Below are 26,753 nucleotides of genomic sequence, written 5' to 3' on the forward strand. Positions count from 1 at the left end.
CCTAGAAATAGAAATTCCATTTGACCCAGCAATCCCATTACTGGGCATATATCCAAAGGATTATAAATCGTTCTACTATAAGGACACATGCACACGAATGTTCATTGCAGCACAGTTTACAATAGCAAAGACCTGGAACCAACCCAAATGCCCATCGATGATAGACTGGACAGGAAAAATGTGGCACATATACACCATGGAATATTATGCAGCCATTAAAAACGAGGAGTTTGCGTCCTTTGTAGGGACATGGATGAACCTGGAAACCATCATTCTCAGCAAACTGACACAAGAACACAAAATCAAACACCACATGTTCTCACTCATAGGCGGGTGTTGAACAAGGAGAACACATGGACACAGGGAGGGGAGCACTATACATGGGGGTCTGTTGTGGGGGAGTGGGGGGGACAGCGGGGGGGGTGGGGAATTGGGGAGGGATAGCATGGGGAGAAATGCCAGATATGGGTGAAGGGGAGGAAGGCAGCAAATCACACTGCCACGTATGCACCTAAGCAACAACCTTGCATGTTTTTCACATGTACCCCAAAACCTAAAATGCAATAAAAAAAAAAAAAAAAAAAAAAAACAAATATTTAGACTTATCCACATCACTCTACTCTGTAAAATGGAGATAAGGTTTGATTTATAAGGTTATTCTGAAAATAAAAAAGAAACAATAAGTATTCATTCATCCAATAAATATTAACATTTGTTGAGCACTTACTGTGTGTCAGAAATTTTCCTAAACATTAAGAAAAAAAGGTAATGTAAATAACCATCTGGTTCATGGTAGAAGCTTAATATAAAAAGATTTCTACTCCTTTCCTTCTTTTTATGACTGTGAACATTGTCTATTGTAAATAAACAACAAGTTTAGTTATTATTCCTCTTTTTTGTGTTTCTCTGTTTTATAGAAACCATAAGAGTAAAAATCTTTATAGATTGCATTCATACACCGACATTATTAGGGCTTGTTCCTATGAGAAAACTCAAGCTTTTTTTTTAATTAAGGGTGTCTCAAATATTCAATATTGATTTGAAAAACACATAAGAGAAAAATATCTCCAATGTGCTACTGGGTGTGATCAAGATAGTTGTCAGTGAGTAAACATACTCTCTACTGCATCCATTTTAAATAATAGTACACATGACAAATACCTTTGACATTCTTATTTAAAAGATTTTTGTAGGCATGAAACTAACATTTTACGTATGGGGGTGGAAAGGTTAAGTCATTTTCCCAATCACTAATGCATCACTGACATATTACTAACCAAACCTTAGGCTTCAGGTTCCCTGGTCCTCCTGCCTCCTTTTCTCCTTCAGAAAACATTCACCCACAGTAATGTCTCTTGCCTTTTACTCTAATTTTAAGAAAGTATACTGAAAAAAAAGTATTGCTAACATTTTCCTTCAAATCAAATTAATCAGAAAATAAAATTAAAGCACATTTATTTAGCAGAAAGCTACTCTTTCCATTAATGAGAATTTTATTAAATATAATAAAACATTTCAGGCAATTCTCTCTTCCTGGTGTTTTTTTTTTTTTCCTTCCTTTTTCAGATTTATTGAAAAGCATTTTTATTAGTGCAATAATAGGCTCTGGGACATGCAATTATATTGAGATGCTGACACTTTCCTGTTAGTTGCAGCCTTTGGCCTGAGGCCAAACACTGAACCCAAGCATATGAGTTTCTCTGCAAGCAGCCCTGGCATGCCACTCACATGCGTTTGTCCTTACAACAACCTCCAATTTTCACCCACTATAGAAAGAATTAACTAATTGTTCCCTCCTGTTACAACTGATCCAAAGAGATACTTCCATCTCTTTTTACAGAAACCCAAAAGTTCCTTATGGAATTTTTGTAGGATGCAGAGTTAAAGACAGACCTGATTAGAAGCTTTCAACTTCTGTTTCATAAGGGGAAATACCATAAAGGGTTTCATTACTTTATGAGGCATTTACACACATGAAATGCAAATGCTTGCGCCTTTGTCATGAGTTTTCTTTATAGCTTTCGCTTCTGTATATTTTTCTAATTGCAAATCATCCCCTTTCCAAGCTCTGAGACGAAGCATTTCAGAATAAAATTGTAGATATTAACTATAAATAAAATACAGATTCAAACCTCTGGAACTTTTTAAAATTTCTAACTCAGGAATAAACCATCCTTAAAAAGGAAAAAAAAAGAAGCCACCAGAAAATGCTTCTAATTCAGTCCTGCTTTCTATGTAAAGACACTGTGTTTCAATATTTGCTGAATTCAATGGAGTTAAATCTCTTATCTTTGCTGGATTCAATGCCATAGATCTTCCCCACATATCCCAATCTCCTTCATGAAACTGTATATGTTGTTAGAATACCTATATAAAACCTTAACAAACTTTTTTTTTAAGTTACACACACACACACAAAAAAAAAACTAAACTACTCCATCTAAAAATGCCTCTGGTCTGACTATGAACAAAAGCAAAGGGATCTCTGCTACCCCTAGTCCTACCCATCAATGTGCTGATGACCTCAGCATCCTACAGGCCTTGTGACTGTTCCAGCAAAGCATGGTAGTGTTTAGGCATCACTTCCTCAGCAGGGAAGTGGAGTTTAGCGAAACTTAATCCTTGTGAACTGAATTTGGTGTGAGGGCTCCTGGGGGACATCCCAATCACTTGTGCTTCCTTTGAACTACAGTCCCTCAACACTGACCATATCTCTCCTTACTTTCCTGCCAGCTAGGATTATCCTTGGTTTCCTGGGCCCATTTCAGTCCTGTTGGATCAGGATCTGGACTGCAGCGGTTTCTTTTCCAAGTCCTGGCTGGGCTCCTTGGAAACAGAGTTCACCTCCCAGCAATAAAGATTATTGTGAGCACTTTGAAACTGATGTCAAACCAAATCAAGCCCTTGCACACTGACTGGATTCCTGCATGCCCTCCTTTGAGTTGGCCCTACAGCCAAGTGCCAAGCCAGTGAAAGCACAGTCCTGCCCACAACTCTCCCTGCTACCCTCCAGAGAACCCACAATGCCTCTGAGCTTGTCTCAGGGGTTTATGTGGTGCAAAAGTCAGAGATGACCAGTTTTCCATTCTTGGGAATGCATAAAGGAACAAAAGTCACTAGGAATTTCTGAGGCTCAGCGAAGAAGTGAGGTTAGAAAATACTGAAGCTGTAGCCAGAATAGACTTTTCAAAAGAGAAGGGGAATTATGGTGAAGTGACTGGTGATACTTTACTGACCTCTAAATTAACGTTATCTTAGCATCACAAAGACCTACTATGGTAAATGAAAACTGCTTGGGTGACAGGAATAGCTAAGTGCCTGGTTAACAGGTAACAAGTGAGGTAGGATACAGTTCCACGCCTCTCCCACATGCGGAGTCTGAGGAGTCAAATTCCCACAGTGAGAGAGTAAGAGAGTACATTCTACATTCTTTATACCACACATATTTGTTATCCTGGTCTTTCTGTATAATCATGATACAATCAGAAATATGAAATGTGGAAAAACACATTCATATAAATGCACATTTATGTTTGCATATATATGATATATGTGTGTATCATATATCCCCTCTTCTTCCTAGCAGTCAACGTGTCACTCTAATTAACCTTTATTCTTCTTACACCAGTTTCCTAACCTCCTGACACAACAATATTTTACTACTTTCTTTAAATATTTTACTCAAGGGTAAGTGTTAATCCCCATATAATTCTGCTCTTATAAGTCTCATTCAAGTCTCTCTAATTTTCTTTGTTAAATTCTATCTCTTCTTATTCAGAGCCCTGAAATGGCATGGACAAAAACAAAATGTAAGCAAGTACAACTAATAATATTCTTCTAAATTACTGTATAAATAAATATGTGGATAATAATTAGCATTCATACCAATAACTGTGTTCATTTTGAAGCTAGAGTCAGAGAATCATTATGGCCACACCAATTGTGAATTAGTATATTAGTTACTATATTAAAAATGCTCTTTGGAATCTAGTTATATAAAATAATGCAGGGAATTGAACATCTAGAATATATTGCTTCTGTTGTACCCTAATTTTTATGATGCTTGAGAAACATACACTGGTCATACTTTATGTACAGGATGAATGAAAACCCTGCCTAATTCAACACACACAATTCACAAATTACAAAGGATAGGAGTATGACTGTTTATAGCTAAAATGTCACCTCTATTTGGAAATAAGGAAAATATAGTTTCCAATACTTGGTCTACTTGACCTACCAGATTTGAATTGTGGAATTTTTGGCAGAAGATTTTTTTTAATTCAAGAGGAGACATTACTTCAAATTTTGAACATAAAGTGAGATTTTATTGATATTTTTAGCAGATGTTGGGTTTCACTGTAATCCCAAAATGAGCAACCAGGGCTCAAAGCTAAGGCCAAGGGGGTGTTTGATACCTCCAAATTTTAAGGTAGCTCACCAACCACTGGGAACAGACACTTCCTTCAAGGCTTACTAATAGAGTCAGCTGAAAGGACCCTACCAAGTTAGATCTTGCCATCAAACCTCTGTCAGTCTTAAATTGCCTCCCATGCTGGAACACTCAAATGAAAGCCAGAAAGCAGCGATGCCTGACTGAAAACCAGTTAAGGGATACCCGCCCTTTCCCCTCATCCCACCACTCTTCTTCCCACAAGGCCAGAGGAGCTAGACCCAGCCAAAAGAGGAAGAGATGTTCAAGACACACAGTGTGAGACAATTCTTTCCAAAATTTCTGGAGTGAGAATGAAAAAATAGACCTCATTCTCATCCTTATTTCTGGTCAACCCTGCTCTGGAGGAAGGGATGGAGATACAATTCAAATCAGCCAATGAGCTGAACATTTTAACTGAACTAAACTAAATCTGCCCAGAAAGTTATGGGATTTGCCAAGGATTGTCTAAGGACTCTGCAACTCAAATGGAAAGATTCTTAACAGCATGCTTGAAGGAAGGATTTTAAAATGTTAATAACACACTTGGTTGAAATTCCTCAATAAACCAGATACACTTTTTATAGATCCCTAGCATGAATTTACATAAATTGGATTTGTATCAAATTACTCCTATGTACTTTACTTTTGAAAAAGATGATGCTTTAGAACTCAAAGGGTGGGTGTGGCAGATGTCTTGAGAAGGGATGTTTATGAATCTATCCCAGATGGGTACAGAGGAATCTGTAGCCATGCCGGATGGTAACTGAGGCTCAGTCTATATCTAGCAAAGTCTAACTGCTCTGATCTCAGTCAAATAAGTACACATTTTCAAAATGTGATTAGCTAGTAAAACGAAGGGCTTATTTAGTATTCTTGTTCTACTGTGCTTACCAATAGTCCAAAAACTGATAAAAATCTGCCTTTGCTGCAACCAGGAGGCACTGAGCCAAACTTTCCTTTTGTAAATTCTAGGCTAGGCCAATGTCCCATTGATAATTCAACCATGAGTTGGTTTTAAAATGAACAGAGCTACAAATGCAATCACTGCCCGGCATAAACATGATTACGCTGGTTGTGTAAACCTACCTACCTAGATTTATATTTAATTTGCTCAGCTTCAAAAAGGATGCTATCTAAGCTTAATGCTGATCAAAACAAATATTATATATTGATTGACTTTCTTATGCCTGTGAATATTAAGAAGCCCATATTATTTGAAACAGGAGTCCTTTATTTTCTCTGTGTTAATAGCAGCCAGTTGTAGCATGAACAAAGCCCATCAAAGCCTTCCATTGCCAGAAGCCACATTAAAACAATAGTGGGTCAAGTAGCAAATGGTACCAAATTACACAGTGTTTTTGTTCATGACTTTTTTTCTTGAGCAGAGACCAGCAACACATGTGTAGGGCAGTACAGGTTAAAATATGTCTACATCCAAAGATGAAAACTGATATTTCCATCTGTTTATGGTATTTTCTTTTATAATTATATTAATTCATGAAATCAAAATGTGAACACCCAAATTTATGTCTATAACTATTTCTTTGTAGTTGGTAGTAAATTTGGCATAATATTGATAATTGATAAAAAGCAAAAACTTATAAATATAGATATAATAAAAAATATAAGCTATAAATCAATGACAGTTACGTTGTACTAGAAACATGTGCTTTATGAAATGACTGTGATTTCTTCTTTTTTTTTACCCCATTCAAATGATTTACATTTTTGCTACAAATTTATAATTTAGATTGATATAAGCACCTAACTTATTTGGTTTGGACATCTTTTGTCTTTGTTCAGAGGAAATGAAAGTTTGATACAACCAATTTAACTGCGCTTTTCCCGGAAAAACAGAACGAACCATTTTTCACCTACAGAATTCCAAGGAGTTTCTACTTATAGTTAACTCATCCTATATAACTGCTCTCATTGACTTTGTAGCAGATGACAATGTGACTGTCTCAGGATTCTAATGATTCATGATTGAACCAAATTTAGCTACAGTTCAGCTTTCACTGTACAGATGCTTTATTTTTGAATTCATCAAAAATAAAAGTAAAATCTGTTTTCTTGACCTGAGCAGGCACAAATAATTTATAATGTTCAAAAATATAATTTTGATATTTGACATACATTTTATCTTCATTTACATTCAAGTTGTCCTAAAAATAAGATAGAAAACAATCTGCAAAAATTATTCCTTTTATCTGTTTTGATAAAGTTTGGAAATAATAAAACTCATGAGAAAATTCGATCTTATAAGGTTTCTAGTTAGATATTTAATGAAAAGTAAAGGCTCCACATTCCTTATTACTTAACTCAAAATTCCTTTCCACAATTCCAAAGAGAAGAAAATAGGAAAGGAGGAAAGGAGAGAAAGAAGGCAGGAAAAGAGGAAAGGAAGGAGAGAGGGAAGAACAGAGAGAGGGAGAGAGAAACTGTAATCTTATTCACAAAGCCTAGCACAAATGAGTAAGCTACTTAGTCAGTGCAGTACTTCTGTGAGTAAACAGATATGGTAGAAAAAAAGGAAGGGGTATTATTCAAAATTGAAGTCATTATAAAGAAGTTTACTTTCTTTGTCAGCATATATTTATAAAGTGATCTCACTCACAACGTACCAGACACTGTCCTACATGCCGGTGAAACAGCAATGAACCATGTAAATAAAATTTCTCTCATAACACAGCTACATCCTCATGGGAGAGGCAGATAATTAGCTATATAAACTAATACATACCTCAATGGCAAATAATAGTAAGAGCTAAGAGGAAAAATTGAACAAAGTGGGAGAATAAAGAGATGTGGGTGGGGAGACTTTGGCGAATAGTTTGATCAGGGAAGCTTTCTCTCAAAAAGTGAGCTGTTTGCAGAGACCTGAGGCATAAGGAAAGAGCCAGGAAAGGATCTGAGGGAAGATCACAGCAGGAAAAGGAAAGGAAAAAACCATGATAGAGATTTTCTTCCGACACACATCTGCTGATCCATGTGCCAGTCTTTTCTAGTCTTACTCTTGCACTAAATTTTTATCAGCTTTTTGATGCTAACTTCTTACTGAAGAATAACTGCGTTTTCAGTGCATTGAAATCTATATCACATAAATGTGCCCACTTTTTGATAATATTTATTTAAGAGCTGGAAACAAAGCCCTGTTTTGGAGACAAAGAAGTCCATATCTTCATTTTACAGAAGCAGAAACTGAGTACCAGAAAGGCTACGTGATCTCTCTCCTGTCACATAACTAACTACTAATAGAAACAGGTGTGAGTGTAAATGTTACCCTTAGTCTGGCTATCTTGCCTTATTGTTATTTGCATATTTCTTCTACTAGACTCTGAGTTCCTTAGGAATAAAAACTACGCATACAATCCCCATCAGAGTCTGGTAGGGTATAGCAGCATGCCTTACATATCACTGCTGATCAATAAATATTTCATAAACAATCACTCTTCTATGTCAGTCATTTTCCAAAGCTTTCCAGATTTCTTCAAATCCTATACAATCTCTTTGGTAAAATTGCTTTGTGTCTCCTAACACAATTATTCAATAAATTGGCAGGGATGTACTTCACTTACTATTCTATAGGTGCTGATAAGATTAAGCATGGTTCTTATCAAATGGTTCATAATTCAAATTAGAAAGGAATACAGAATATATAGACACAGAGGAATCCAGTAACACGTTCATTTCATGCCTGGATTGTCCTGCTGAATTATTGTATACATAATTTCGATGGAAAGCATTTAAGAAAGAAACTTTATGTTTATCATAGAGACCTGCACACATTGTTGGCATGAAATAAATAATCAATATTGATAAGAGCCAAAGTTCAGGCAATGTATTCTCATAAAATACGTTTGTCTCTTGATGGCGCATATACTATGAATAAATGTTTTCTTACCTACAATATTAGGCTTACTTTATTGTTATGCTTCTAAAATATATAAACCCAAATTAGGGCTACAAAGGGTATTTTCATCTGTTCTATATAATTTGTCAATAACAACAAGGTACAAGGTTATACAGCGTGGGAATATATAACTAGAGTAGTTGACAGTGCTTAAAGAAAGTAAATTCTTCCTAAGTTTGTTCTTCCCTTGCATAAACAGTATTAAAAAAATAAAGTCTTGCAGAAAGACAGCAATAAAAAAATGACCTGGTTTTCTGTGCCCAAGTTCCCAGTACTTTCAGAGTTAAGTTAAATGTCTCAGCTTTTCCACCGTGCAATTCAGAGAATGTGGTGGGAACAGAACACGAAGGCAACTCAGCTGGAAAATATCTTAGATGAAATATTTTTGTCGAGCACTTTTCTCATGTGAATTTGCCTCTGCTTTGGTATATACCAGTTGCCAGAGCATGGCATTCATTTTACCTCATGTCTTGAGAATTTTTTTTTAATCAACAAACTGCTACATAAGCCAACAGGACAGAAGTGAAAACAAAGCACCGGGTTTGTGTTTAACAGGAGCTCTATGTCTTAAGAGGTCAATAGACAAGCGTCAAGCTTTAATACCCTCAAAGGTCCTTTCCTGTGATAAAATGGCAGTAAGGAAAATTCCTTAAGCCTCTGTGCCTAGTTTGCTTTCTTCTCAACATCAGATTCATTATTACCCACAAGGATTCATCTGTATATTTTAAAGATAAATGTCAAGTTTGATCTTTTTTTATTCAAATTGGATAATAACAACCTAAATATTAAAAGCATGTTTTCCCAGATGTGCTGATGTCTCAATAGGTTCTTTTTTCTATCAAGGGAAACAAGGCACGTACAACTGCTTATCAGATTTACAGCTTGTAAAACTAATGTCCTGGACAAAACAGCAGCTTATCCAGTAGGTGTCATCTGATCAAAAATATTTCACATACACACAAAAAAGGAGAACCATATGAATATGTGATAGCTAGAAAAACACTCTAAAAATTAACCCTTTAAATGATGAAACAAACTAATGACATGTTGACCCCATTAAGAGTTGACATTCCAGAGACAGCACTGGTTCTCAATTGGTCTCAAATTTCGTTGTTCTGGAATAGGACCAAGCATCAAGATTTGTTTTTTAAATTCCACAGGTGATTCTAATGTGCAGTTAAAGTTGGGCATCAATGTGCTATATTAACAAGGAAAACTAACATACTGAATGAGATAAAACTCCAAACATCAAACTCCAATTATTCTGAAAATACAATTCTCAGAATACAGTAACTGACCAAAAAGAAAAAAAAAAAAGGAGGGCCATGAAAATGTAATCCTGATCATCCCAATGGTCATTTAAGTTTATTTAACATTGATCCATAACCAACCATGTTTCTGTGGAGGTGAATCTTCCAAAGTACTGTCAGTACCTTCCCACACCCTGCAGCCCCACCATAAATCCCCTCCCACAGAGTACTAAAGTATGCTTTTTTTTTCAGGCATTGCTGTTCTAGCTGGACTGAACCTGGCTCCAAAGTTCTCAGAAATCACACAGAACACAAAGGATATAATCATAACATGCTTATGTATTATGTCAATGCTGATGCAGTCATAGAATCCATTTCTAGGAGATTAGCCTACAACAAAAGAGAGAGAGAGAGAGAGACAGAGACCATCTCTGCTGAAAATGTATTGTCTCTTGCAATTAATTGAAGTACTAAAATGTTTTGTTTGTTCAAGGACCCAGAATTTCACATTTAGTAACAGTAACCAATATTCTAGGACAGTCAGGGAAAGAATGAGTTCATCAAGATGTGGTTATCAGAGCCTCACTTCTAATACCAATGAACCTATAGTTTATGCAGTTGCAAAAAGAAAAGAAAAAATAAAGCAGCCTAGATAAGTATTAAATCATTTAAACCTCATTTGTGAGTTTGTAAGCAATTCTACTTCAACTTAGAAAACACAACTGTCCACTGTTAGCCTTGTTCCACAAAGAAATGTGAATACTGTCTCTTTGCTATAATTCCTAAAGAAGAACTGGTGCCAAAATGTACCTTCCAATATAGACAACTAAAATTAAATGCAGAGGACATGCTGGGGGTCATTAATTTTTAGTATTTGTCAATTTTTTGTGGTGTAAATATTCCCAATCATGGCAGACTTCAAGTTACCAAAGTGATGTGAGCCAGGTAACAAAAGTCCTGAAAATGTAACAATGTACCCTGATAAGTTAATACAAGGGGACTTCAGCATACCGCTGTCCATTAGCATTCAGTTTATCTTACCTAGTCACTATAGTATATATGCTAAAAGCATGATCTTATAGAAGAAATCATTATCTACTCAAAAATGCTTAAATATATTCAGCTTACAGTTCATAGGGAGACATTACTTGAAGAAGAAACTCCCCAATCAAGACTTATACCCTTTATTTTATGCTGCCTGCTCTATTTCTAGACCCTCATAGAAATCAACAAGGATTGACAAACTCATTCCATTGCTCTTAAAAATTTAACTCAGTAGTTTTAATTTGGCCATGCTTTTGTAGTATTATACAATGCCAAATGTTGTCAGAATCCTAGCTCTTCAGGTCCAGGAATTGTGCAGCCTTAGGGGAACAATCACAATGTTGAAGTACTCATTCACAGACCACCGTTAATGAACCAGACACTCTCCATCAAGCAGGAGCCAGCCTACTCTGATGGTGGAAAGTGCTAGAATGACTTTCCAGAATTTCTCATTACCAGTTACACAAAGCAGAAGGATATTCTCTAACATAAATTAAAATTGAGATCAACTGCATGGCTTTATAAAATTAGTGTTATATCAATAACCAAATGTTCATTTATATAAGCTTTATGTGTTTACATAACAAAAGAAACCAAATTTTTTTTATTGTACTTTAGGTTCTGGGGTACATGTGCAGATCATGCAGGATTGTTGCATAGGTACACACATGGCAATGTGTTTGCTGCCTCCAGCTCCCTGTAATGTACATCTGGCATTTATCCCCATGTTATCCCTCCCCAACCTCCCCACACCCCCACTGTTCCTCTCTTGGCCCACCCCAACAGACCGCAATGTGTGATGCTCCCCTCCCTGTGTCCATGTGTTCTCATTGTTCATCACCTGCCTATGAGTGAGAACATGCGGTGTTTGATTTTCTGTTCTTGTGTCATTTTGCTGAGAATGATGGTTTCCAGATTCATCCATGTCCCTACAAAGGACACAAACTCTTCATTTTTTATGGCTACATAGTATTCCATGGGGTATATGTGCCACATTTTCCTTGTCCAGTCTATCGTCAATGGGCATTTGGGTTGGTTCCAGGTCTTTGCTATTGTAAACAGTGCCACTATGAACATACATGTGCATGTGTCTTTATAATAGAATGATTTGTAATCTTTTGGGTATATACCCAGTAGTTGGATTGCTGAGTCAAATGGAATTTCTATTTCTAGATCCTTGAGGAAGTGCCACACTGTCTTCCCCAGTGGCTGAACAAGTTTACACTCCCACGAACAGTGTAAAAGTGTTCCTATTTCTCCACATCCTCTCCAGCATCTGTGGTCTCCAGATTTTTTAGTGATCACCATTCTAAATGGTGTGAGGTGGTATCTCAATGTGGTTTTGATTTGCATTTCTCTAATAATCAGTGATGATGAGCATTTTTCCATATGTTTGTTGGCCTCATATATGTCTTCTTTTGAAAAGTGTCTGTTCATATCTTTCTCCTACTTTTGGATGGGTTTGTTTGTTTTTTTCTTGTAAATCTGTTTTAGTTCTTTGCAGATTCTGGATATTAGCCCTTTGTCAGATGGGGAGATTGCAAAAAATTTTTCCCATTCTGTTTGTTGCCAGTTCACTCTCATGATTGTTTCTTTGGCTGTACAGAAGCTCTGGAGTTTAATTAGGTCCCATTTGTCTATTTTGGCTTTTGTTGCCAGTGCTTTTGGTGTTTTAGTCATGAAGTCCTTGCCTATGCCTATGTCCTGAATGGTTTTGCCTAGGTTTTCTTCTAGGGTTTTTATGGGGTGAGGTCTTATGTTTAAGTCTTTAATCCATCTGGAGTTAATTTTAGTGTAAGGTATCAGGAAGGGGTCCAGTTTCTGCTTTCTGCACATGACTAGCCAGTTTTCCCAACACCATTTATTAAACAGGGAATCCTTTCCCCATTGCTTATTTTTGTGAGGTTTGTGAAAGATCAGATGGTTGTAGATGTGTGGTATTGCCTCCAGAGCCTCTGTTCTGTTCCATTGGTCTATATTTCTGTTTTGGTACCAGTACCATGCTGTTTTGATTTCTGTACCTTGTGGTGTAGTTTGAAATCAGCCCTTTTTGTAGCATAACGGGCTGTGGAATTTTGTCGAAGGCCTTCTCTGCATCTATGGAAAAAATCTTGTGGTTTTTGTCTTTGGTTCTGTTTATGTGGTGGATTACATTTATGGACTTGCATAAGTTGAACAAGCCTTGCATCCATGGGATGAAGCCTACTTGATCATGATGGATAAGCTTTTTGATGTGCTGTTGCAATCAGTTTGCCAGTATTTTATTGAAGATTTTTGCATCTATGTTTATCATGGATATAGGTCTTTTCACATAATCCCATATTTCCTAGAGGCTTCGTTCATTTCTTTTCACTCTTTTTTCTCTATTCTTACCTTCTGATTTTATTTCATTGAGTTGATCTTCAATCTCTGATATCCTTTCTTCTGCTTGGTCGATTTGGCTGTTGAAACTTTTGTATCCTTTGCAAAGTTCTCATGCTGTGTTTTTCAGCTCCATCAAGTCATTTATATTCTTCTCTAAGTTGTTTATTCTAGTTAGCATTTCATCTAACCTTTTTTCTAGGTTCTTAGTTTCTTTGCATTGGGTTAGCAGGTGTTCTTTTAGCTCTGAGGAGTTTGTTATTACTCACCTTCTGAAGCCTATTTCTGTCAATTCATCAGACTCATTCTCCATCCATCTTTGATGCCTAGCTGGTGAGGAGATGTGATCCTTTTAAGGAAGAGAGGTGTTCTGGTTTTTGGTGTTTTCATCCTTTTTGCACTGGTTTCTTCCCATCTTAGTGGTTTTATCTACCTGTGATCTTTGTAGTTGGACTCTCTGAGTGGACGTCCTTTTTGCTGATGATGAAGTTACTTCTTTCTGTTTCTTAGTTTTCCTTCTAATAGGCAGGACCTTCTGCTATAGGACTGCTGGAGGTCCACTCCAAACCCTGCTCACCTGGGGATCACCCACGAGGGCTGCAGAACAGTAAGGGTTGCTGCCGGTTTCTTCTGTTATCTTCCTCCCAGAAGGGTACCTACCAGAGGTCGGCCTGAGCTCTCCTTTATGAGGTGTCTCTTTGGGTATACAGGGGTCAGGGTGTTGCTTGAGGAGACAGTCTGTCCCTTATAGGAACTCAAGTGCTGTGCTGGGAGCTCCGTTGTTCCATGCAGAGATGCTGGGCAGGTACTTTAAAGTCTGCTTCAGCAGAACTCATAACTGCCTCTTTTCCCAGGTGCTCTGTCCTAGGAAGGTCGGCTTTATTTATAAGTTGGTGTCGTGCTGCTGCCTTTTTTCATAGATGCCCTGCCCCGCACGGAGTAGTCTAGTCACAGTCTGCCAGCAGAGACATTGCTGAGCTGCCGCAGGCTCTGCCTAGCTGCTTGTGAACTGCCTCGGTAGTGGTGGTTGCCCTTTCCCCCACTGAGCTGGACCATCCTGGGTCCAGCTGTGCTTGCTGGGAAACTCTCAGTCCAGAGCATTTCAGGTTGCTTGTTTTGTGGGGCTGGTACCCGCTGAGCCAGATCACCTGGCATCCTGTCTCTGCCCCTTCCCTTTCTGTTGAATGGGTGTCTCTGTCTCTCAGGCATTCCAGGCACCAGTTCAAATGGTCACCAATTGTGTGAGTTTCTGTGCACCAAGCCAGCACTGGCTGAAACTGCCATGCTGAAAACTCGTGGTTTTTTGGCCCAGGACTCTCCTGATCTGTGGGCAGTGAAAATTTCTTTGGAAATGCAGTGGGCACTCACCCTCTGCATTGTTTTTGCTGGGAACTGCACTCCGGAGCTGTTCCTATTTGGCCATCTTGGATCCTTCCCCCTCAAGAATTCAGATTTTTAACAAATTCTTCTTTAAAGTTAGGGGACAACTTCCATTCTCTTGGATCTTATATAAGGTCAGCCCATTTTCAGTGAGTAACAGAAAAATGATAGAGGAGACAGGAGAAGAATATTTAACATTTAGTAGTTTGTATTTAGTTGTAATTAGTCAGTCTATTCAGTTATTTTCCCACAAGTCCTTCTGAGTCTCCTTAGGAAAGGGATGAGCAATAAAAAGCAAAAAGAGATGGAGGTTTTCACCAGGTTTTTAGATAACTTCTTGGTTACTTGTACCTTACCAAATACCTCTAGTCACAGATAGTTGGAAGGCATCAGTCACCTAATAAAAGACAAAAGAGGTATTGAGGGAAGAAACTACCATTCAACTATACCAAAAACAGAGATGAATTTAGTAAAAGTTCACATAGTATAAAATGCACTCTCTCAAACAAAGCAAAGACCTGATCTAGTATTGGGTTCAGGGAATGCATGGAGTTCAAGGATTTGCTGATGTTTGTAAATGGAACTGTATTGGTATTGACTTTCAGTGTGGAGTTTAGCAACTGGTTAACTTTCAGAAGCATGAGTACCAGAGCAAGACTGCTGCTGGTTGTCTGGAAAGGGTTAATAATCAGTTTTTTGGTTACTTGTCTACAACCTGAGACTAAGACCAAAGAGCAGTCATTCTTGTACTTCCTTTCATTAACTTGGAAAATAGGAACATTTCAGTCTCAGAAAAAAATAAGGAAAAGTGATTGTTACAGTTAAGTGTAGAATTTCTTATAAATTATACTAGTACATTTTATTGGAAAATATGTGTAGTCTTAAAAAATTAAGATTTTTTATTTTATTAATAAACACTAAATGTTATTTACTAATATGTTAATAATACATTATGTTTTTATAATTAATCATCAAATCTCTAATAACTCCAATATAAGTGATTAGATTCAGGTTTTTAAAAATAAATCTTATGGTATATATTTGAGATTGATAAGGAAGTATGCCTAATGTGAACAACCAAAGTTAAAATGTAAAAATGTGGGCTACGGCATGAAATCATTTCAGGGGTTTTTATCCCACTTTTATCTACCTCTGCAAATAGAAATTTGGGAATCAGCTAGACCTGTCCAAAATCCAACTCTATTATTTACTAGATGTGTGACAATATTTTCTTCATTAATAAAGACAATAATAATTTTCAAGGCTTGAGAAGCAATACATAGAATAAATTTTTGCCTTCATATACAGGACATTGCTAAAATTATAAACAGAAATAAAATGTAAATTCTATATCTAGGGCTGTTGCTAAATAATAATGATGATTATGTTGATTATAAAGATTTTTTAAAAATTTAAATCTCTAGTTATGACTTGCAATATATTTCTATTACTTTTATATAGGGTTTTTATTTTCTTCACAATTGACATCACAGGCTGAGACAGAGGTTTTACTACTTTCAGCTAAGGCTGGCAGCAAATGAACCATCTGCCTTCAGGAATGAAATCTGATCTATTTCTTCTCTTTCTTCTTCTCTTTTTACTTTTCTTTTTCTCTTACTCAATAGTTCCTCATTTCTTAGACTTCCAGGACCAAACACGTAGCAAGAAAAAGAAGAGATAAAAGAGATGGGAAAGTTCTTCCATGTATGAACTGTCATGAAAGTGTCCCATGATCTTTAGGCCCAGCAGAAAATTAAAGAGGCTTGTCTTCTCATAGGTGCTTTTGTAAATTCTATGGGGACTTTCATGCTGGGCACCTCCAACTTCAATTCCCTTAACCAAAGCAGTGCCTACCTACGGCTGGCCCTAATGCTTATGTGCTCCTGACCTCTGTGGTATACCTCTTAGACACTTACTGTAGGATTCTAAGATAGAACTGCTTCTTTTGCAGGACCCCATCTTTAAATGACTCCAGGCTAACGTTCCCACTGAATTTTTCCCATGGCCTCAATCCATGCATCTTTAGCCCCATAAAATAGGCACATATAGAAACTTTCCAGATGCAGACTTTTTCTTTTAAAGGCTGCTTTAACTTACTTATATGTGATTCAGATATCAGTCCACTCTGTTTCCAATCATAATAAACATATATCAAGCTCTCTGAGCTTCTGAATATCTGAACCTCTGTCACAAAACTTGAGGAAAAGACACCTCTCCAACAACTCCCATATTTTCCACCTGGGTGGGTATCCACAGCACTCAGCATTCTCTCCAAAATATCACCTCAAAAAGGCCACTCTCTCCCCACTTTCTTGGTCCTTAACATAGGTTTAAGAGTCATTTATTTGGTTCTCAGATGAGAGATTAGTCTCACAATTAATTCTTGAGTGTAGCCCCCATCTTTGGTTCTCAGATGAGAGATTAGTCTCACAATTTATTCTTGAGTATAGCCCCCAATGTCTTCACACCTCAGCCAAAATTGAGAGAAGTCCTGTTTGACTTCCTGATATATGTATTAATATGCAATGACCTCAGACAGAATATCATCTCTGTTGTGGGTTGTACACTGTATTGATCACAAAGTGCTAATTTCTCTAAAATATCCATTTTCTGCATCTTTTCAGTTCCTAGTTATTTTTTTCAGTGACATAATTTCTTCACTTTTTTCATCACTATAATCTTATTAAAAATCTTCCAAGTACTTATATTTTGTTTTAATTTTCATCTCAAAAAAAATTTCAGCTCAAGAATCACTCTTGGCTTTCTCACTCTTTTCATCTTTCTCTTTTTGCCTAGGTAATTTTGTTCAGTACGATTTCTCACCTACACCCATTTTGAGTCAGAATGAGTGAAAAGAAGATGCTGTTTTCTGTGTCTCTAATTTCAGATAAATTGCTAGTCTCATTGCAAGCAGTAATCTTTACTTATCCAGTTGTCTTTCACAAATAGAGCAAAGCAGAATCTGCTTCTAAGTTAAACAAAAAGCAGAAATCATAATGTCAAATTATAATTGGCATATCCCAGACATAATCAATATTGCCTTTTGCAAGTTCCTCCCACAGCTAAAGCAAACCCTGGTTAATGCTGGCCAAATCTTGACTAATTTGGCTTCAAGTTATTACCATACTTAATATCTCTGAATCAACACTGATGACTAAGATAAAGTGAACTACAAGAAATGATCAGTCTTCAATGTGAAAACTTTTTCACTTTGTGCCAACTATTACTGGTGCACCTGTTTTATGTTCAGAGTGGGAAGGGAATCAAAAAAGACGTGGCCAATTTTGAAAAAGATGCAATGTTTTCAATGTCTCAAAATAGCTCACATACATAGCATTGCTTCCACTGCTTATTCAAACTACAAGGCTGATTGAGCATATGTATAATGCAAGGGTGCAAATAAAATTACCTACATTACTCCCACCTTCCTCTCTCAGATTCCAGTTTCCTGTATAAGAATTGGTAGTGCATCATGTAGAGGTAGAAAGACATCAGCAGTTCAGGGAACTTTCATGGGATGCACACAAAGAAGTAATATGAGAGGAGTTTAAGAATTTCTGATACTGCATTTGCAAGGGGCTCTAGAAATAATCTGGTCCAGCCCCTGTTTTTCAGATAAAGACCTCCACTCTAAATTCAAGTAGATTGCACTGGATAAGCCAACATCATAGTACAATAAAACCTCTGTCACCTGAATTTCAGGAAATTAAGAAGAAATAAACTTTATGTTAACTAGAGTCAGGTGGTTCCAAAATTGTGGTCCTAGAACCATAAGAGGGCTCAGAAATTGGTGATAAGAAGGCATTTTAAAGGATTATTAATGTTAACAAACCAGTATCACTTGTCTGAGGAGCCCACACTCGGAAAGTGGAAATATGGAAAAGCATGCTCTGTATTCATTCCTTCTACCAATTTTGTGAAAGCCACTGACCCTCCTAGGGCTCAGGGCAAAATGTAGGCTTAGATGTGTGGGTGAAGACAGAGACTCACATCTGGGCAGATCACGTACAGACTATGAGTTAACAAGAGTCTGACCAAGGATCAACCATTAAGGGATGGGCATGCTACAATGAGACCATGGTGGATTCAAAACTGAGGAGAAATCCTCCAGGGGAAAAATATTCAGGGTTTTAGTATATCCAAGAAATATAAGATGGAAAGTGACTAGAAACCCAGAAGGTAAGGATGCATATCCAAAGAATATTCTAAACATTCTCTAGTAGAATAGTAGAGAATGTAATGATGTAATAATTCTTTGGAGGGTGAATGTACATATATTATATGGGTATTATTCTGTTGATTGAAATTGTTGTTTTACTTAATGTCCAAGGGTAACTTTTTTAAATGGATACAATACCATTTTAAATAATACATCAACATTTTCTGAAAATATTAGGTCACATTTTTTGGGAGGGTCAATCGATCAATAAGCTCAATTCCAAATCAACTCAATGCAATTTAATGCAAAAACAATTTTTAACAATTTGTTACAGGACAATCAGAATACAATGATGAACAAAATACAGGACCTGTCCTCCTAGAACTTATAGTATGACAGTGAAAACATCCACTGAGCATCTAAAAACATGGCAAACACTGGGCAATGAATGTTATGAAAATCTCCTACAAGGGAATTCAATCTAGTCTGTGAAATCAGGAAATGTTTCCTTGGTAAATTATATATCAACTATGATTTGGAGAGTTAGTAGAAGTTAGCCAGGTAGAAATTTGAAAATGTGGGTAGTATTTTTGGTTATCACTCTGCCTTGTGATCAACTGGCATTCACAGGAATGAATTCACCAACCAACACATTGAATTGTGGGAAATAACATATTGTTTTTGTTTAAGCCATTCAGTTTTGGGATATTTCATTGTTTAGCTTTCACATGGCCTAGGCAAGGTGCTGATAAGCTGAAAATATTACTCTGATCAACCTGAGACACAACTGATATTAGAGCCTGATTTTTTTATGCTTTCACAGACTAAAAACTGTGAGTACCCAGGCACTTAATTACTTTGTTGCCACAATGATGAAGGGCATTATGAGCATTTAGTGGATTGGACCCAGAAATGTTAGATACGTTGCACTACAATAAATTATTCTGTATTCCTCTTAACTTGAGAATATCATGCTAGATGTTCATTAGGTAAGAGACTAGAGACTACCGCTTAAGTCTCTCTTACATATAAACACAAACTATACTTTATGCTGTTTTAACATCCATAATATTCCAGGTATGCAAGTACTGTGGAAAGTGACAGAAAACTGTATTCTATTTTGCTTGAAAGTTTGCCCAAAGTTGTTCATTGTTCTGGAAAACCACATCCTTGACAGCAATGCCAGTCATGGTACTCGAACTCTGGTGTAAAACACCTGTATTGGTTTGCAGTTGTGCCATAAAATCCATAGGGATTCTTCAAATAGGGACATGCAGCTGACTGTCTCACTATGCAAGATATTTACATAGTGATACAATGTTCACCAGACCATTCACATATGGAAATACATATCATTTTAATATTCATCTTTCATTTAGTTTTCTTTTATGTAACAGTGGTAGCATTACTCATTTTATATTATCTATGAGTTTATTTCAGAAAAGTTGAGGCAACATTACCAAATATATATTAGAAAAAGAAAACTTTGGCTCTGAGAAGATTGAGCCACAGCTCTGAAGGAAAAAATTATGTACAGGGTAGGCCATCAAATTCTTATGAGCATTTTAAAGTGTTGGTATTTTTTTTAAAGATATTATCTTGGAGGTCACAATCCAAGATGGCCAGATAGGAACAGCTCCAGAGTGCAGTTCCCAGCGAGAGCAGCACAGAGGGTGAGTACTCACCACATTTCCAAACAAATTTTCACTGCCCACAAACCAGGAGATTCGTGGTTTCAGCCGGTGCCCTGTCAGGGTACAACTCACCCAAGTCTAGACAGCCATTTTGACTGGTGCCTGGAACGCCTGGGAGACAAGCTGCCCATTGAACTGAAAGGGAGTGGGCTGAGACAGGGACCAGAGGATCTGGCTTGGCAGGTACCACCCCCACAAAATAAGCAATCTGAAACGCTCTGGATTGAGAGTTTCGCAGCAGCACAGCTGGACCCAGGACCATCTAGCTCAGTAGGGGGAAGGGTATACCCCACTACTGAGGCAGTCTGCCATGACCGAGGCAGTTCACAAAGCAGCTGGGCAGAGCCTACAGCAGCTCAACAATGCCTCTGCTGGCACACTGTGACTAGACTACTCCATGTGTAATAATGTAATAATTCTTTTCCTGTAATGATGTGATAACACTGCCCCATGTGGGGCAGGGCATCTATGAAAGAAGGCAGCAGTACAACAGGAACTTATAAATAAAGCTGACCTTCCTAGGACAGAGCACCTGGAAAAAGAGGCAGTTATTAGTTCAGCTGCAGCAGACTTAAAGGTACCTGCTCAGCAGCCCTGCACCAAACAGTGGAGCTCCCAGCACAGCACTTGAGCTCCTATAAGGGATAGACTGTCTCCTCTAGCAACTCCCTGACCCTTGTATACCCAAAGAGACACCTCATAAAGGGGAGATCAGGCCGACATCTGCAGATACCCTTCTGGGACATGGATAGCAGAGGAAGAAACCTGCGACAACCCTTGCTGTTCTGTAGCCCCCACAGACAATCCCCAGGTGAGCAGGGTCTGGAGTGGACCTCCAGCAGTCCTGCAGCAGAGGAGCCTGACTGTTAGAAGGAAAACTAAGAAGCAAAAAGAAATAGCATCAACATCAACAAAAAGGACATTCACTCAGAGACCTTATCCAAAAGTTACCAACTACAAAGACTACAGGTAGATAAAACCACTAAGATGGGAAGAAACCAGCTCAAAAAAAATGAAAACACCAAAAACCAGAACACCTCTCCTCCTCAAAGGGATCACAACTCCTCACCAGCTAGGGATCAAAGATAGATGGAGAATGAACCAGATGAATTGACAGAAACAAGTTTCAGAAGGTGGCTAATAACAAACTTCTCAGAGCTAAAAGAACATGTGCTAACCCAAGGCAAAGAAACTAAGAACCTAGAAAAAAGATTAGATGAGATGCTAACTAGGATAAACAGCTTAGAGAAGAATATAAACAACTTGATAGAGCTGAAAAACACAGCACAAGAACTTTGCAAAGCATACACAAGTTTCAATAGCCGAATAAACCATGCAGAAGAAAGGATATCAGAGATTGAAGATCAACTCAATGAAATAAAATGATAAGACAAGAATAGATGAAAAATAATGAAAAGAAATTAAAAAAGCCTCCAAGAAATATGTGATTATATGAAAAGACCTAATCTACATTTGATAGGTGTACCTGAATGTAAAGGAGAGAATGAATCCAAGCTGGAAAACACTCTTCAGGATATTACCCAGGAGAACTAGCAAGGCAGGCCAATATTCCAGTCCAGGAAATACAGAGAACACCACAGAGATATTCCTCAAGAAGAGAAACCCCAAGGCACATAATCATCAGATTCACCAGGGTTGAAATGAAGGAAAAAATGCTAAGGGCAGTAAGAGAGAAAGGTCGGGTTACCCACAAAGGGAAGCCCATCAGACTCACAGCAGATCTCTCGGCAGAAACTCTACAAGCCAGAAGAGGGTGGGGGCCAATATTCAACATCCTTAAAGAAAAGAAGTTTCAACCTAGAATTTCATATCCAGCCAAACTAAGCTTCATAAGCAAAGGAGAAATAAAAGACAAGCAATTGCTGAGAGATTTTGTCACCACCAGGCCTGCCTTACAAGAGCTCCTGAAAGAAGCACTAAACACAGAAAGGAACAACTAGTACTAGCCACTCCAAAAACCTACCAAATGGTCAAGACCATCAACTAATGAGCAAAACAACAAGCTAGCATCAAAATGGCAGGATCAAATTAAAAGATAACAATAATAACCTTAAATGTAAATGGACTAAATGCCCCAGTCAAAGACACAGACTGGCAAATTGGATAAAAATGTCAAAACCCATCAGTGTGCTGTATTCAGGAAACCCATCTCACGTGCAAGAACACACATAGGCTCAAAATAAAGGGATGGAGGAAGATTTATCAAGCAAATGGATAGCAAAAAAAAGCAGGAGTTGCAATCTTAGTCTCTGATAAAATGGACTTTAAACCAAGAAAGATTAAAAGAGACAAAGAAGGACATTACATAATGGTAAAAGAATCAGTGCATCAAGAAGAGTTGACAATCCTAAATATATATGCACCCAATTCAGGAGTACCCAGGTTCATAAAGCAAGTTCTTAATGACCTACAAAGAGACTTAAACTCGCACACAATAATAGTGGGAGACTTTAACAGTCCATGTCAATATTAGACAAATCAATGAGACAGAAAATTCACAAGGACATCCAGGACGTGAACTCAGATCTGGACCAAGTGAACCTAATAGACATCTACAGAAATCTCCACCCCAAATCCACAGAATATACGTTCTTCTCAGCACTGCATTGCACCTACTCTAAAATTGACCACATAATTGGAAGTAAATTACTGCTCAGCAAATGTAAAAGAATGAAAATCATAACAAACAGTCTCTCAGACCACAGTGCAATCAAATAAGAACTCAGAATTAAGAAATTAACTCAGAACCACACAACCTCATTGAAAGTGAACAACTGGCTCCTGAATGTCAACTGGATAAACAAGGAAATGAAGGCAGAAATAAAGATGTTCTTTGAAACCAATGAGAATGAAGACACAACATACCAGAATCTCTGGGACACATTTAAAGCAGTGTCTAGAGGGAAATGTATAGCAATAAATGCCCACATGAGAAGTGAGGAAAGATCTAAAATCAACACCCTATTGTCAAAATTGAAAGAGCTAGAAGAGCAAGATCAAAAAAACTCAAAACCTAGCAGAAGACAAGAAATAACTAAGATCAGAGCAGAACTTAGGGAGATAGAGACACAAAAAAATCCTTCAAAAAAAATCAATAAATCCAGAAGCTGTTTTTTTTTAAAGATCAACAAAATAGACAGACCACTAGCCAGACTAATAAAAAACAAAAGAGAGAAGAATCAAATAGATGCAATAAACAATGATAGAGGGGATATCACCACTAACTCCACAGAAATACAAATTACAATCAGAGACTACTACAAACAACTCTATGCACATAAACCAGTAAACCTGGAAGAAATGGATAAATTCCTGGACATTTGCACCCTCCCAAGCCTAAACCTGGAAGAAGTTAAAATCTTGAACACATTTTATGCGTCTAACATCATCCTGATACCAAAATCTAGCAGAGACTCAACGAAAAAAGAAAACTTCAGGCCAATATCCATGATGAACATAGATGCAAAAATCTTCAATAAAATACTGGCAAACCAATTGCAACAGCACATCAAAAAAACTTATCCATCACAATCGAGTAGGGTTCATTCTGGGGATGCAAGACTGGTTCAACATATGCAAGTTCATAAATGTAATCCACCACATTAACAGAACCAAAGACAAAAACCACATGATTATCTCAATAGATGCAGAGAAGGCCTTCAACAAAATTCAACAGCACTTTATGCTAAAAACTATCAATAAACTAGGTATTGAAGGAGCATATCTCAAAATAATAAAAACTATTTACGAGAAAGCTACAGCCAGTATCATATTGAATGGGCAAAAACTGGAAGCATTCCCTTTGAAATTCAGCACTAGACAAGGATGCCCTCACTCACCACTCCTTTTCAATATAGTATTGCAAGTTCTAGCCAGAGCAATTAGGCAAGAAAAAAATAAATAAAGGTCTTCAAATAGGAAAAGAGGAAGTCAAATTCTCTCTATTTGCAGACAACATGATTATATATTTAGAAGACCCTATCATCTCAGCCCAAAATCTCCTTAAACTGATAAGCAACTTCAACAAAGTCTCAGGATACAAAATCAACGTGCAGAAATCACAAGCATTCCTATACACCAATAATAGACTAACAGAGAGCCAAATCAGGAGTGAACTCCCATTCACAGTTGCTACAAAAAGAATAAAATATCTAGGAATACAACTAACAAAGGACATAAAGGACCTCTTCAAGGAGAACTACAAACCACTGCTCAAGGAAATAAGGGAGGACATAAATGAATGGAGAAACATTCCATGCTCATAGTTAGGAAGAATCAATATCGTGAAAATGGCCATACTGCCCAAAGTAATCTCTAGATTCAATGCTATCTCCATCAAGCTACCAATGACCTTCTTCACAGAACTGGAAAAAAAACACCATAAACTTCATATGGAACCAAAAGAGAGCCCACATAGCCAAGACAATCCTAAGCAAAAAGAACAAAGCCGGAGGCATCATGCTACCTGATTTCAAACTATACTCCAAGGCTACAGTAATCAAAACAGCATGCTACTGGTACCAAAACAGAAATATAGACCAATGGAACAGAACAGAGGCCTCAGAGGCAACACCACACATCTACAACCATGTGATCTTTGACAAACCTGACAAAAACAAGCAATGGGGAAAGGATTCCCTGTTTAACAAATGGTGTTGGGAAAACTGGAAAAAAAAAAAAAAGAAAGAAACTGGACCCCTTCCTGACACCTTACACTAAAATTTACTCCAGATGGATTAAAGACTTAAACATAAGACCTCACCCCGTAAAAACCCTAGAAGAAAACCTAGCCAAAACCATTCAGAACATAGGCATAGGCAAGGACTTGTCTGAAACACCAAAAGCATTGGCAACAAAAGCCAAAATAGACAAATGGGACCTAATTGAACTCCAGAGCTTCTGTACAGCAAAAGAAACAATCATTAGAGTGAACCGGCAACAAACAGAATGGGAAAAATTTTTTGCAATCTCCCCATCTGACAAAGGGCTAATATCCAGAATCTACAAAGAACTAAAACAGATTTGCAAGAAAAAAATAAACAAACCCATCCAAAAGTAGGAGAAGGATATGAACAGACGCTTTTCAAAAGAAGACATATATGAGGCCAACAAACATGAAAAAATGCTCATCATCACTGATTATTAGAGAAATGCAAATGAAAAACACATGGAGATACCACCTCAGTTAGAATGGCAATCATTAAAAAATCTCGAGACAACAGATGCTGGAGAGGATGTGGAAAGATAGGAACACTTTTACACTGTTGGTGGGAGTGTAAACTAGTTCAACCATTGTGGAAGACAGTGTGGCACTTCCTCAAGGGACCTAGAAATAGAAATTCCATTTGACCCCACAGTCCCATTACTGGGTATATACCCAAAGGATTATAAATCATTCTATTATAAGGACACATGTACACGTATGTTCACAGCAGCACTGTTTACAATAGCAAAGACCTGGAACCAACCCAAATGCCCATTGACGATAGACTGGACAAGGGAAATGTGGCACATATACACCACGGAATACTATGTAGCCATAAGAAACAATGGGTTCATGTCCTTTGTAGGGACATAGATGAATCTGGAAACCATCATTCTCAGCAAACTGACACAAGAACAGAAAACCAATTACCACATATTTTCACTCGTAGGTGGATGTTGAACAATGAGAACACAGGGACCCAGGGAGGGGAGCATCATACACTGGGGTCTATTAGGGGGTACCAAGGGAGGGACAGCGTAGGGGAGGTCAGGGAGGGATAACATGGGGAGAAATGCCAGATGTAGGTGACAGGGCATGGAAGCAGCAAACCACATTGCCATGTGTGTACCTATGCAACAATCCTGCATGATCTGCACATGTACCCCAGAACCTAAAGTACAATAGAAAAAAAAAAAGATATTATCTTTGCATTCAATTTATTGCTTCCCCATATTTAGACAATTCCATTTGGTTTGAGAGATGGGTTAAAATATGTGATGTTTATGGCCAATATTAATGTATGTACATGTCTTACAGGTTGGGTCAGTTCTTCAATAGTTCATCCCTTTTCTTCCCTACCCCAAGGCAAGAATCATTTGTACAAGTGCTCTTTGGGCACTAGCGAAGTTCAATCTTTTTCAACCAGATTTCAACCAGTTGTTCTATAGAACATCAAAATTGTCTTTTTTGAAAAACTCAAGCATGAATCAGCAACAGAACTGTACTCTGCCCACACAGGTTCTCTGAATTAACTTTTCTTGTTTTTCCTCATGTTTTTCTTCTTTACTCACTGCTTTAGCTGCTGATTATCCCCATAAAATTCCAAGTGCTATATTTCCTCTATCTTGAATTTTCCACTTTTACACTTTCTATTTTGCCTTCAACATTGCCACCTGAGCTTTCCAACCTTCTCTCTTGGTCACTAAATCTCAACTCAAGGAGCCTGTAAATCGTGCACCTATTTTCTGATTTTTTGCCTCTTCCTACAAAAACACCTGTAAATAGCCCACA

The sequence above is a fragment of the Aotus nancymaae genome, unplaced genomic scaffold (genome assembly GCF_030222135.1).
Source record: "Aotus nancymaae isolate 86718 unplaced genomic scaffold, 86718_ANA_hifiasm-v0.15.2.pri h1tg000014l, whole genome shotgun sequence".
In the NCBI taxonomy this organism is placed as follows: Eukaryota; Metazoa; Chordata; class Mammalia; order Primates; family Aotidae; genus Aotus; species Aotus nancymaae.